At 61.5% G+C, this 12,950-nt stretch overlaps 1 long non-coding RNA gene across 1 annotated transcript; it reads left to right on the top strand.

Moving 5' to 3' along the window:
• Positions 1–365: 365 nt before the first annotated feature.
• LOC116638203 lies at positions 366–3,408 on the top strand. The gene is made up of 4 exons (XR_004300657.1): positions 366–629; positions 1,467–1,538; positions 2,208–2,389; positions 3,259–3,408. It is a non-coding gene; the product is annotated as an uncharacterized LOC116638203 (long non-coding RNA).
• The last annotated feature ends 9,542 nt before the right edge of the window (positions 3,409–12,950 follow it).

The following is a 12,950-nucleotide window of genomic DNA, read 5'->3' as shown; positions in this document are numbered from 1 at the left end:
TTCTTTGGCCTTCTGGCCGCCGTGAGCGCGCGTGCGGCGGCAGCCCGGCCGAGCAGGCGTCGGGAGGAAGGGAGGAACCCGGGAGCCGCGAGGGAGCGACTTGGACGCGGCGCCCCGGCGCTCCGGGGGCTCCCGGCTCCCCGCTCGGCCGCCTCCGAGGACGGCCCCGCGCTCCCCGCCGCCGCCGCGCCCCACGCGCTCCCGCGCTGCGAGCCTAGGCGAAGCCGCGGCCGGGCGGCCGCCGCGGGCAGGCTCGTCCCCGGCTCGGCTTGGGGGCCCGGGAGCACCCCAGACGGCCACCCCCGCGCGCCGAGGCGCTCCGCGAGCACCCTTCGGGCCTTAACCAGTCCCCACACAGGGGCGAAACCAGTTTTGCTTGGGTGACACGAAGGAGGGGAGGGAAGGGGGAAGAAGAGGAGAGACATCGGGGAGAAGGAATGGGGGCAGCCCTGCACGGTGGCCGGGGCGCCAGGGGTCTCCTTTCGTTTTCTCAAAGAGAATTTTCACGCAGAGCCTCGCTGTCCCGGCTGGGAAAGCCCAGTCGCTCACAAGCCAGTGTTGAAGCAGCGCAGGCGCAAGGCGCCGCTGGCACGAACACGGTCACCACCTCGGAACTGAGCACTGTTGAGGTGGGGGGTAGCGACCCTGGGGGGGCATCTGAGGGGTACGGAGCTTCCAGGAAGAAGGCATTGCTGGGGGACAGAGAAATGGTGGGGATCCTGGGGCCCCTCCAGCGGGCATCGCTTGTCCCCACTGTCACCCCACAGAAGGACCCCAGTTAGAAGGGGGCGGCTCAAAGCCTGACATTCTGGGAAGGCAGGGGTTAATGCCATTGGACAGGTGCGGGACTCTTCACGTTATTTTGGCAAGACAGGGAGACTCCCCCCCCCCACCACCACCATGAAAAACAGCCCATTTTCCACCCAGAGCCCCAGGCACGTGGGGAATGTTCCCCCTTCAAATTCCAGTCCGCATCAATCACCCCGTGTCCCATTCCAAGAACATCTGGCCTGCCCCCCCCATCACCGCCCCCTCCCCCCCTCCACCAGCTTTGTAGCCTCCCGCGCCCCTGGCTCTCAGGCCTGTGCGGGTGTGGGGTGTGCCTGGGGACGGAGGGAGGGTGAGGAGAGGGCCTCCAGCAGAGAAGCCTTGGGTGCCTTGAAGTCGCTCCCCACTGCGTGGAGACCTGTGAATTTGGGGGTAGGGAACTGGGTCCCTGGGAGCCCAGAGCAGATTCCACATCCTCCGGAGGGCCTCTGCTTATGGACAAACACAGGGCTCCCTGTGGCTCTGCTCTGGGCCCCCCACCTTTCCTCCAGGCCTGCTCCCAGGCTGGGAGTGGGATGGGGTGCTGACGTGAGAGCCCCTTTCCAAAGCGTGGGCTTTCCCCCTGGTTGGGGGTGATGGGGGGGCAACCACACCAGCAGCCTCTCAGTGGGTCCCTCCCCTGCTTTCTGCCCACACAGGAGCCTGCCCTGGAGAAGCCTCTGCCCGGTGCTTGGAGACGTGCCCCTCTGGCCTCTGTCTGGACCTTGGAGGTAGGAAGGCTGAGGCCACTTTGGGGTGCCAGGCTGAGCCACGGGGGCAAGGAGGGGGGGTGCACATGCGCTCTCTACCCCGCGGGGCTGCCCGCTGAACCCTCGCCTTATTTAGTCAAAAGTGTGGCTAAAGGGGCAGGCTTGGAAGGGGCAGATCCGGGTCACCCTAGGGCTCAAAAAAGGCGCTGGCTGCCCCCAGCCAGGACAGCGTCAGGCTCTCCCCGACTTCCGGCCCTCCACGGTAGGAAGGGAACTGCAGTAGCCCGAGCATATTGCGGGACTGGGGTCTCTCCTGCCCAGAGCCTGGCTGGCAGAACTTCAGCCCTAGCGCCAGCCACCCTCCCCCCTGCCCTGCTCCAGCCCCGGCGGCAGCACGAGCCTCCCTGCAGACCGCAAACCCATGCTCCACAGAGAATAATCATCCCCCCCAAATTTGGACTCACCCTAAGAGCCTGGCCCCTACGCCCCAGGCCTGCGGCTGCTCTCAAGCCCGCCTCCCGGCTCCCTCACTCCCCTGCTCCCAGCAGGCAGCCTTTCTCCTTCCCGGTGTCCTCCCACAGCTCTGGCTCTGAGCTGGCTGCTCCCGCTCCCTGGGACCAAGCCCAGGATTCTGCAAACTCTGCTCTGTTCTCCGAGGGTCTCTGAGCACCCCTCCCTCACCCACCGCAGGGCACCGGCCGCTGAGGCTCAGACCTTGCACTGGGCTCCAGGAGGGACCTCGGCTCAGCGTCAGCCCCGGCTAGAAGCGAGGGACCAAGGACCCAGCCGGAACCACCAGGACCTGACGACGGCTCAAGCCGCCCAAGGCACAAAGGCGCCACAAGCCACTGTTCCATAAACCAAAGCCAAAAGTAGGTAGGGGTTAGGGGCTGGGTGGGGGACGCGGGGGGGGGGTGCTGAGTAGGCGTGCTGGGGAAGGACCCAGGCAAGGCCACTATTGTACTGTTTTCTGTGGTGTCGGAAATAAAGACACCTTAAAAAGAACATTCATGGCCTGTCTCTCAGATGGGCCAACCAATCTAGAAGGGGGTCACCTGCTGGGTTCCCCCCCCCCCCCCCTTAGGGTGGCCTCAGTCCCTTCTGGGGTCCAGCGCAAGGACACAGACCCACCCCGCCCCCACTTCCGAAGCTCCCCAGGACCCTGGAGCAGAGCACCCCTCCAGGGCAGCTCAGCCTGTGCCCCCACCCCAGTACCTTGTCCGTGAACCGGCGTGGCCACCACCACCGAGCTTGCTTCAGAAGTGTCCCAGGCACTCTGGCCTGAGGGCCTTTCTAGTCCCCCCCCCCCCCAACCCCCACTCACACACACAGGAAGCCCCTCTGGCCGAACACAATGGAATCGCGACACCGGGGCTCCTATGGCCGCAGCACTCAAGAGTCCCTCTGCCTCCCGCCCATGGGGCACGACCTCCCTTTCTCCTCACAACTGAACAGCCAGGAGTCTGAGACTGCCACCCACTTTGACAAATGGGGACACAGAGAGGTCAAGCCACTGGTGTGAGGCCCCACAGCCCAGCAGCCCAGGGCAGGGAAGGACCTGGGTCTCAGGTGCCCCAGCAGAAGCCAGCTTGCCTGGGGGCTCCTGCTGCCCCCCCCAATTGATGAATTCTCCCCCCCACCCGCTTGTTTTCTCCTTCCTCCAATTCTGTCCCCACCTTGTCCTTGTCCTCCCCTTCTCCCATGGTTGCTCCCTCCTCCTCCCTTGCCCTTCTTTGGCCAGGAGCTCCCCTCCAAGGACCCCCAGAGGAGCCCAGACTGCAAGGAGCGGCTGTGCCCACACCTGAGTGACCCAGGGACCGACACCCACCCGGAGCGGAGCAGACCAGACCCCCTGAATCACAGATGCCTGCGGTGTGACTCTGAATACACCCCAGCTTCCCTGGGCCTGGTTGGGGGGTTGCTCCATGAACCTAAGGAAAGGAGGCCTCTGCCGGGAGCTGACACTTGGAGAACGAAGCCAGTGGACACCTCAGCCCTGCCCTGGGGGTCTGAAGACACTCACCTCTGTGGGGCTGGGGCTGGCTGCGGGCCTCAGTTCTGAGCGCGCGGCGACCGCCTGGGCCACAGGCCGCAGCAGCTCACCTCCGGGCTGGGTTCTCGGGCGGCTCTGGCCGGCTGCGGGTCGGGCAGTGACTGGGGCTGTGGCTCGGGCAGTGACTGGGGCTGTGGCTCCGGCTGGGGGGCAGCCTGGGCAGGGGGCTCTGCTGGATGAGATGCAGGACCTTGGGGCTTGGGATCCACCTCCTCCTCAAGGAGTTCTGCAGTGACTCTTCGGCCCCTGGGGAAAATACAAAGGTGTTCCTGAGATGAGCACTTTTAAAACAAACCTGCCCCAAGCCGGAGCACCGTCCCTTCCTCCCTGTCCCCTGGCTGTTCAGTGGGAAGGCCTGCATGTCACCTTGCCAGGGTTTTGGGTGGCAGCTCCCCTTCCTGTCCCTCTGGCTGCCTAGCTCCCCCTTTTTCAAAGGACAAGGGAAGAGGAAAGTGGCCCACAGTTCACCTAGAGCTGGGCTTCCCAGGAGCCAAGCCTGCAAAGGTGCCTGCCCATGAAGAGGCAAGAGACCCTTCTGTTGGGTGGGCTGCCCCTTCCTGGCTGGTGTGGACTTCTGCCTGGGCATGGGGTGGGGGCTGCACACAAAAGGCTTGCCTTGGGGGATCACAGCACACTATATGACACCCCCACCCACTCCAACATTCCCACCTTGGGTGGAAGCAAGGAGGGGGCCAGGTATAAACCAAAGGACACAGTTCTGTATGAAGAAATCAGCTGGATGGCAGCCTTGGGGTGGGACACTGGGCTTCCCTTGGGAAATGAAACCTGTCACCACAGACACCACATTGGCTGTATGGAGAAGTCTGGGACCCCCGGGTGGAGGGGAGAGAAACTTCATGTGCAGAATTATGCACAGCCCCAGGAAATTGCCCTTGCCCCAGCACACAGTTCTGTGGGCAGGAGAGGCACCAGGAGAACCGGGCAGGCCTTCAGGGAGAGAGGAGCTTTACTCTTTCAGTCCTGCTGTGGGGGTACCAAGGTGTATGGCCCTTCATTGTCCTCCTCCTCAATCTCCTTTCCAATTACTTAGTGGGATTCTTTGGTTATGGTTGGGAGGTGTAGGAGTGGGGAGAGGGGGGGAAGCTTTACTTCTAAAATGGTATAAAAAAAACTACTCCAAAATCTCGGGCCCCTGGCCCCTCTGCACAGTCTCCTGTTTGTCTTTGGTTGGGATTGCGGTGGGGGTGGGGGGGAGGTGCAGCAACTGCAAACTTCTCACACAGAAAAGCCCTGCCTTTTACATTTGCAAAAACAGCTGTTCACTCCTGCTGAGAAGAGCAGCCCTACCCACCACCCCTGCCCCTCCCACTTTGCCTGGCAGATTAGTGAAGGAAAACCTATTTTCCCTGCAAAAGCCTCTGTGCAGCCTATAGAGGAGCCCCCTCCCCACTTGTCTTTCCTGTCCCCTCCAAAGTTGAGGCTATTCTTAGAATAGCTTGCCTGGGCCTTCTCTCTGACATGAGAGGTTCTGTCCCTCCTGCAGAAATGGGGATCCTGTTAGCTGCCCCAAGCCCCCAGCCCACCCATGCCTCAACACAGCATGCAGTGTTTCTCACACAGAGGCTGCAGCAAGAGGGAGGGAAGCCCAGTCACCTGTACTCTAGTCGCTGCGTAGTCCCCGAAGTTCCCGGGCGGTGGATAAAGAGGACCGGGGAGTCACTGGTGCCCAAGCCTCTCTGCTGAAGCTGCCCGGCCGATGATCCGCTGGTCGGGCCAATATTAGCAGTCGCCGCCAAAGTAGGGGGTGCTCTGGCTGTGGTGCCCAGACCCTCCAGCCGGGTTGACGTGGAGGAGGAGGAGGGGGACGAGGCTGAGGCTGGAGAGACGATGAAGGGCACTTTTAGAGTGTGCATTATAATAGCCCCTAGAAGCGGGAGAGGCTCTCCACCACTGAGCGCAGCACCTGCTCAAATGCCAACTGAAATTATTTTTGCCCCTCACCTCCTCGTCCCCTCCACGCCTTTCCTCGAGCCCCTCCAAATTGGGTAGCTTTGCGCCAACTCGGTGGTGCTGGGGCCACTGGGCAGCTGGCTGTGGCACCTTCTTACGCCAGGGCACAGTGCACAAGGGGGTGGAGATTTGGCCCACCCCCTGACCCCACGGAGAGGCGTGTGTGGGCGGGGGCACAGACCGGAAGCACTCCCCCAGGAGGTGGGACTATGTGGAGGGGTGGAGAGTGGGTGGGGCCCCCTGAGATTGACAGTTGGCAGTCACTTGACACCCTGGTATGCCAGTGGGCGTGGCACGGGTAAAATGGCGACGGGCCATATGCAGAAAGAAGCCGGGTTCGAGAGTGATCAGAAAAAACTCTTTTTAGGTGCTTCCAAGGCAGCTGCAGTGCAGCACCTTCACATCATTTCTTCTTTTAGGGGTAGAGGCCTCATCTGGGAGTTTCCTCCCTTCACCAATCACTTCTGATAGGGACCCTGCACCACAAGTGTGGTGGCAGGTGGCAGCTCTGAGCACCAGTCCTGCTCATAGGCACTGAGGGTGGGATGTTGGGTTCACAGCCTTTGAGCCTGGCTGAAACTCCAATCAAGGCACAGCCTCAGAGCCATCAGCAGCTGGGGAATGGGCAGGCAGATGTGCTGCCTGATTGGACTAAATCTCGCTGGGAATTTAAACCCTTCTTCCAACCTTGCAGGGAGAGCAGGCAGCAGAGCAAAGACTCACTGAGAGGTAAAGACATGTGCACTTCTGAGAAGGCCACCAGTCCCACACCCCCCAGCACCCTGCACCCCAGCTTACCCAGCTAACTGGCACATGCTGGGTTTAACACTCACTGTTCCTTTCTCTCTCAAGCCCTCACCTGAACTCCTTTCCTTAGCTGGAGGGATGGGGCATCCAGTGGGGAGGACAGGACTTTTGGTGGGGAAGAGAGACTTGAGGGGGAACTCAGATCTGGCAGGTGTGTCCGAAAGGATGCAGATGCTCCAGAGCCACACCACCCTACGGGAAGAAGGTAGGTGGGACTCCTTGCTGGACTCTTGCATGAGGAGGGATGCAGGGATGCTAAAGGGTCCTGAGCCAGGTCTGGGGCACATAGAAGGGAGTCAGTGTGAAGCAGCCCACAGTTCTTGGGGTACAGCAGTCACCTGCCCATGTTGGCTCTGACTCTGCTGTGGGCTCTGTGGCTTGAAGGCTTTGCATCCTGTGTTGTCCCCTGTGTCTGCTGCAAGATATCCAGATGTTGCAAGGAGCTACTGCCAGGTCCTTATGGGAAGACTTAGTTGGGATTTTCCAAGCCACAGGTGGAGCTAGGGAGAGTGTAAGTGCTGACCCTAAGCCAGACATAAGGAGCTGTGTGGCCTTGGGAAAGTTACTGAACATTTTACCCATTTTATCCGTGCCACAGGAGGCCCACCAAACTGAGAAGGCAGGAAGCTAAGGGGCTGAAAAGGAAGTAGCCTTTCAAACCCATAGATCATTTCCTGGAAATGTGGAAGCTCCCAGCCCCAAAACAGTGTCTTGAATCTGAGTTCTGCCCTAATCTGGATTCCTGTCGCAGGCCTGGCCCAAAAGGGAATCATGCAGGGCAATTTTAATCCACCAGCATCTTGGAACCCAGAGTGCTTATGCAAGGGGAGGGGAGCAGAGGATAGAGGTCAGGGTGGGAAGGGCCCATGGAAGACTAGCTAAGCCATGGCACCACTGAGGCAGGACTAGTGGCATGGGTCAGGGAGGTGGGTGTGAGGCCTGGGACGCACAGCCCTGCATTCCATTTCTTTTCCATGGTGGAGGGAGAGCACATGGCCAATAAGGGATACAGGTAGTGGGAAGGAACACAAAAGGGACAAATTTGGAGTGCTGAATCTCGCTGGGAATTTAAAACTCTCCCCCAAGCTTGCAGGGACACCTCATAACAAAAACCTCATTGCCCCACTGCCTTTGGGCCTGGGAGAGGATCATCCCGTCCTGGGGTTCCAGCCAGAACCTCATTTATTCAGGAGACTTCGGGGGCACCCCCAGAAATCCCAATTGCGGAGGAGTTGCCTCTGCTTGGCTGCTTGAGTGGCCTCATGCTGACACCTGGTGGCCACTTCTAGAATTACAGCAGAAGAGCCCACAGGTCTTAGTACAACTTGGGGCATTCTGGGGAGAGGGCTGAGGGGGCAAAAGGACATTTGTCTCTACGGAGCGGGGCCCGCTACAGCATCAGGGTACAGGTGGGCTCTGCACTTTTCTGTGCTCAGATAGGAGACTTTTATCCATTTCCATCCTGGCATTACAGAACAGGTGGTGGAGGGAGGCCTAGGGGAATTCCCCCCTTGGGGGACTCCCCAACACTAGCGGATGTGGCAAGGCAGATGCCCAAAACCACAGGTGCAACCTGGGACACCTTCCAGAAGTATCGTTGTGTTCTGAAAATTAGAGGGGCCTGTATTATATTTGTATCAGAATAAAATCAGATCTATTACTGGGAGGCTCTGGGAAGAATGTTAATGTTAGGACCCCTTTCCCAAGGCAGAGACCCTGGGAGGAGCAGGGGTAGGCTGAATTTTGTTCTCCCAAGCCCGCTTGCGAGCAGGGTTTTCCAAATCTGGCCCAATCCCGACACCTTGTGGCCACTTGTAGAAGTGCATCCACTGCCTCAGAAAGCCTAGTTTCCCTTAAATCAGTAATAGTGCCGCCTGGGTAACAACAGGGTTGCTTTATCAAACCCAGGAATGGAGAGAACCCTAACCTGAACGAGCTAGGTTTTGTCCCATCGGATACCTTCAGCTCCCCGCATCTGTGCAGCAGGTAGTCTGACCAGCCTGGGGAGATTGCTGGGGGCTGCATACAGGCTTGAAGGCCCCCAGGCCACATCACGGGGGCCCTAGGGGCGCCGGGCATGATGGAGGGGAGGGGAGCAGTGGGCAGGAGGAGGCCTGGAGGCTGACAGGGTTCACGTTCTGGCTCTGCCCGTGGAGGTGGGCAAGCCGGGTCACCCCCTGGGCCTCCACCTCCCCTGATCTCATGAGTTCCATGTGCAGGGACACAGAGGCCTGGAATCAGTGTCTGGCACAGAGTAAACGCTAATAAACACTCACTATTATACTCTCCTGATGTGAATGTGTATCTGCCCCTGACTCCCCTCACCGTTGGCACTAGAACATTCTTTCCTGGGGCCATATGAGGGTGCAACCTAGGTGGCTGGTGGCGCAGTGGCAGGCCCTGGCTGGTCCTGGTCTCTGCCCCGTTCCTGGCCTCCTTTCCGTGGGGGCCCTCCAGGACCCCAGCCCTGAGGCTCCTCCCTTGGGGAGCTGGTCCTCCTGGCAAGCCCACCCCGCATACCCATGGGCCACATGGCAGGGACCGCATCCACTTCCTCTTGCGCACGATCTTGGGAGGACTACCAGACCCACAGGGCTGTCCCAATGCCACCAAGCCCCAGAGAGGGACAGCTTGCTGGACATGGGAGGCAAGCAGCGGAGTCAGGACAGATCTCTGAGCCTAAACCCGGCCTTGGCCTTCCACGACTCCTCACCCACATGCCTGGCCCACTGGGGACAATGCTTCCTGGGATGACAGTGGCATCCTGCTAGGGAAGGACCTGATGGCGCAGAGAGGCAGGCCTGCTGATTGGCATAGGTCCTGGGGGGCTCCCCCACGCACATGGTGCGCCATGCTGGGCCCTCTCAGCAGCCAAGGCAAGGACAGCCTCCTCTGGTTTCCCTCTGAGAGATGAGGAAGCTGAGCCCCAGAGATGTTCAGTAACTTTCCCAAGGCCCACAGCCAGGAGCAGCAGAGCAGGGACTTACACCCTGGCCCGCCTAGCCAACCACCTCTCCCCCTTCAGCATGGCACTGGCCTGGGTGGACACTCCGGCTGGCCTTGATATGCTGAGGCTTGAGGGGAGGGGAGACACTCACAGGATTCGGCCCATCATGCCCTCCAGACCTCAGCCTGTCCCTTCTTTTTGGTTGGGACTAGCCTGTGCCCAGCCACGAGGAGGGGTGGGGGGGGGCATCTGTGTGAATACAGCTGCCACTGTGGCTCCAAGGAATGTGGCATGAGCTGTACCTGACCCACAGCAACAGCCTGACATGGACTTGTCCTCAAGGTTGAGATGCCTGCGTAGGGGCACAAGACACCTCCTCCAGGAAGCCTCCCAGCCTGCCCTCTGTTCTGACCTCTGACTGTGTGGCTAGAGCTGAGGAGTTTCTCAGCCAACTCTTCCTTCCTCCAGAGCTTGGCCTCTCTGCCACTTCCTTTCCCCACAGCTGGGCCAGGGTCCAGAATGCACCCCCATGGGCAACCAAGGACCAACCCATCCTCTAGGCCTGGAGAGGGCCTTTCTGCCCTTTCCCCACCCCTGCCCCTTAAAGATCTCCTTGATGAGTTGAGCATGTCAGACCTCACGAGAGTACCATGGAGGGTCAAGGAGGGCCAGAGGGTTACAAAGGATCAGGGAGGGCCAGGGAGGACTAGGGAGGGTCAGGGAGAGCAGAAGATGGGTTACAGAGGATGAAGGCAGGGTCATAGAGGGTGAGGGAGGGTTACAGAAGGCCATGGAGGGCCAGGGAAGGCCAGGGAGAGCTAGGGAGGGTTAGGGAGGACCAAGGAGCATTACAAAGGATCACGGAGGGCCATGGAAGGCCAGGGTGGGTCAGGGAGGGTCACGAAGGGCCAGGGAGGGTTACAGAAGATCGGGGAGGGCCAGGGAGGGCTAGGGTGGGTTACAGAGGATCAGAGTGGGCCAGGGAGAGTTATAGAGCATAAGGGAGGGTCAGGGAGGGCCAGAAAGTGCTACAGAGGGTCAGGAAGGGCCAGGGAGGGCCAGGAGGGTTACAGAGGGCCATGAGGGCTAAAGAGGGCCAGGGAAGATCACGGAGGGGCAGGGAGGGTCAAGAAGGGCCAGGGAGTGTTATAGAGGGTCAGGGAGGGTCAGGGAAGGTCAGGGAGTATCAGGGAGGGCCAGGGAGGGTCATGGAATGTCAGGGAAGGCCAGGGGTGTTAGGGAGGGTCAGGGAAGGCCAGGGAGGGTCAGGAAGTCAAGGAGGGCCAGGGAGGGCCATGGAGTGTCGGGGAAGGCCAGGGGGTGTCAGAGTGGGTCAGGGAGGGTCAGGGATGCCAGAGCCCCAGGCTCAGAGCCTCAGCTTCATCCCAGGCCTCCCAAATTCACCTCCTCCCAGCCCTGTTCTTGCTGCCCACTGAGTAAGAACCTGAGGTCTAGGGAGGGAAGAGAATTTCCAAGGTCCCTCAGCAACTGCGCCTTGGGTGTTGGGAGGGCAGGCAAGGTGGCCCCGCGGGAGGCTGGGCTGGAACTGGGCCAAGTTCTGAAGGGAGGATGGCCTTTGAAGAACAAAGGAGTGGGCTCGGAGTCACAGCGGGGATGGCCACAAGCTGGCAGGGCTGCTGGGGCGCTGGCTCTGTTTTCCAAAAACACAGATGGGCCGGGAAGAGGGTCAGAGTGAGGCCGGCGAATGTGGGCCCCCTTCCCCCCAGGTTCTGATGGCTCAGCAGCCAGCCGAGTCCACATGGGGCTGGAGGGGGTGGGGCCAGCCCAGAAGCTCAGGGGTTTCTGACCCCCGGGCTGGGGGCCTCGAGGCCCACCTCCCTCCCTGGCCAGGCCCAACCCTCATGGGTTCACGGATGGGGAGCCCTGAGTGTGGCGATGGGGGCTTGGGCTCAGCCCCCCATGACCCTGTCACCTTGGTCCAGGGGTCAGCCTCTCAGGTCTGGACATCCAGAGCCTCTCAGAGTGAGGGGAGCTGGGGAAGCAGCACCCACGTCCACCCCCCGCCTGACGGATTCTAGCTGCAGCCCAGCCGTGGGCCCAGCAGGGCCCCCCAGGATGCCGTGGCTCAGCCCAGTGCCTTGGGGGGTAGGGACGGCGGGGTGACCTTTCGGTACAGCCCCGAGTCCCGCTTCTGGGCGCAGCCTCAGGGACCCCTCGGTGGAGCCTCAGAGCCCGTCGGGACCAGTCCCCCCCCAGCCACTTGCAGGCTGGGGCTGGCAGGTGACCTGGGAGCTCAGGACCGGAGGGGCGGGGGGCGTGGCGTCAGTGCTGCCTGACCACGCTGCAGGGGACGATGGGAGGCATCCCCGTCAGCGTCCACTTTCGAAGGAATCTGCCTCGCTGTCCCTGTGCGGAGGCCAGAAACAATAATGCCGGAGGGAGGGCGGGAGGAGGGCCGGCCCCCACCACCCTGTTTATCTCTGCACTTCCCAGACCCCTGTCCACCTCCGACCCCAAAATGTTCTTTCTGGAACTGACCTCTCTCCTCCCAGCACCGGGTGGGGACCAGGGTGGACATGGGACATGGGGCCCAGCTGGACCCTGCCTGAGGCCTCCCGTGTCCCAGGGTCCCTGCTGCGCTGAAGCCTTCCGGCTCGAGGGGCCGGCTGGCCTGACTGACCAGCGGCCCCCAGCCCGCAGCCTCCAATTCGTCAGCTCCCTGCAGACCCTTCGGCGGAGGGCACGGGCGCCGGCCCCTCCGCTGGCCTCAGCGCGCTCAGCCACCGTCCCACCCCGGGTCCCAGGCCCCCGCAGTCCTGGGGGCCGGGGCTCAGGCTCTCCTTGGAGACTTTCCCAGAATGTTGGGGACCCGGTACTTTTGTCCAGCCTGGTCCCCACTTGGCTGGGGGGCTGAGACCCCGCACACGCCGTCTCCTTCCTAAGCCTCAAGGCCTCTAGATCCAGCGTCCCCCACGGCTCCAGTGGGCAGACCATCGGCCTGGACGACGCTGAGGGACGCGCGGCAAAAATGGGGCTTTGGTGCCCTCTGCTGGTCACACCTGTGAATGGCCGCCCGGGCCCCCTTGCCCGGCGTGGACAGGTGCCTGCTCAGGGGAGACACCTGCGCTGGGGGCCTGATCATGCCTGGGCCTGAGGGCAGGCTCCCTGAGGTGGGGACACAGGTGTCTCCCCTCACAGCTTGGCGGGACACAGACGCTGGCCAGGGCTTAGCCTGGGCTCTGCCAGGGGGCGTTTCCAGGAGCTCGGGCCACTGGTTCCTGGTCTCGCTCCCTCTCCTGGGCCGGCCCCCCCAGGCACCAAGCCTCCAAGGGCGGGGGGGGGGCGCCCCGGCATCCCTGCATCTGCCTCCCTTGCCCCTCAGGGTCTGCTCGGGCCTGGAGAACTGTGAGGACGGTAAATATTTACTGACAGGACAAGGCAAATACTGCCCCAAGGGCCAGGCAGAAGCGCCAGTTTATCGGTGCCAGGAGCAGGTGCAACCTGGGGAGCCAGCCTGGAGGCAGCCACACTGTGTGCGCACCAGAGGGCCAGACATCCTGGCTCCAGCCTCAGTCTCCCCATTAAGAATATGGGTCCAACAGATCGCACCCCACGTGGCACTCATGACAGTGGGACACCGACCAGACATGAGAGCAGGTGCGTGGGGACGGGGGGGACCTGGCCCTCTGGTGAG

The sequence above is a fragment of the Phoca vitulina genome, unplaced genomic scaffold, assembly GCF_004348235.1.
Source record: "Phoca vitulina isolate PV1807 unplaced genomic scaffold, GSC_HSeal_1.0 scaffold16, whole genome shotgun sequence".
Lineage (NCBI taxonomy): Eukaryota > Metazoa > Chordata > Mammalia > Carnivora > Phocidae > Phoca > Phoca vitulina.
The sequence above is the reverse complement of the archived record's forward strand: the minus strand, read 5'-3'. Positions and strand labels throughout refer to the sequence as shown.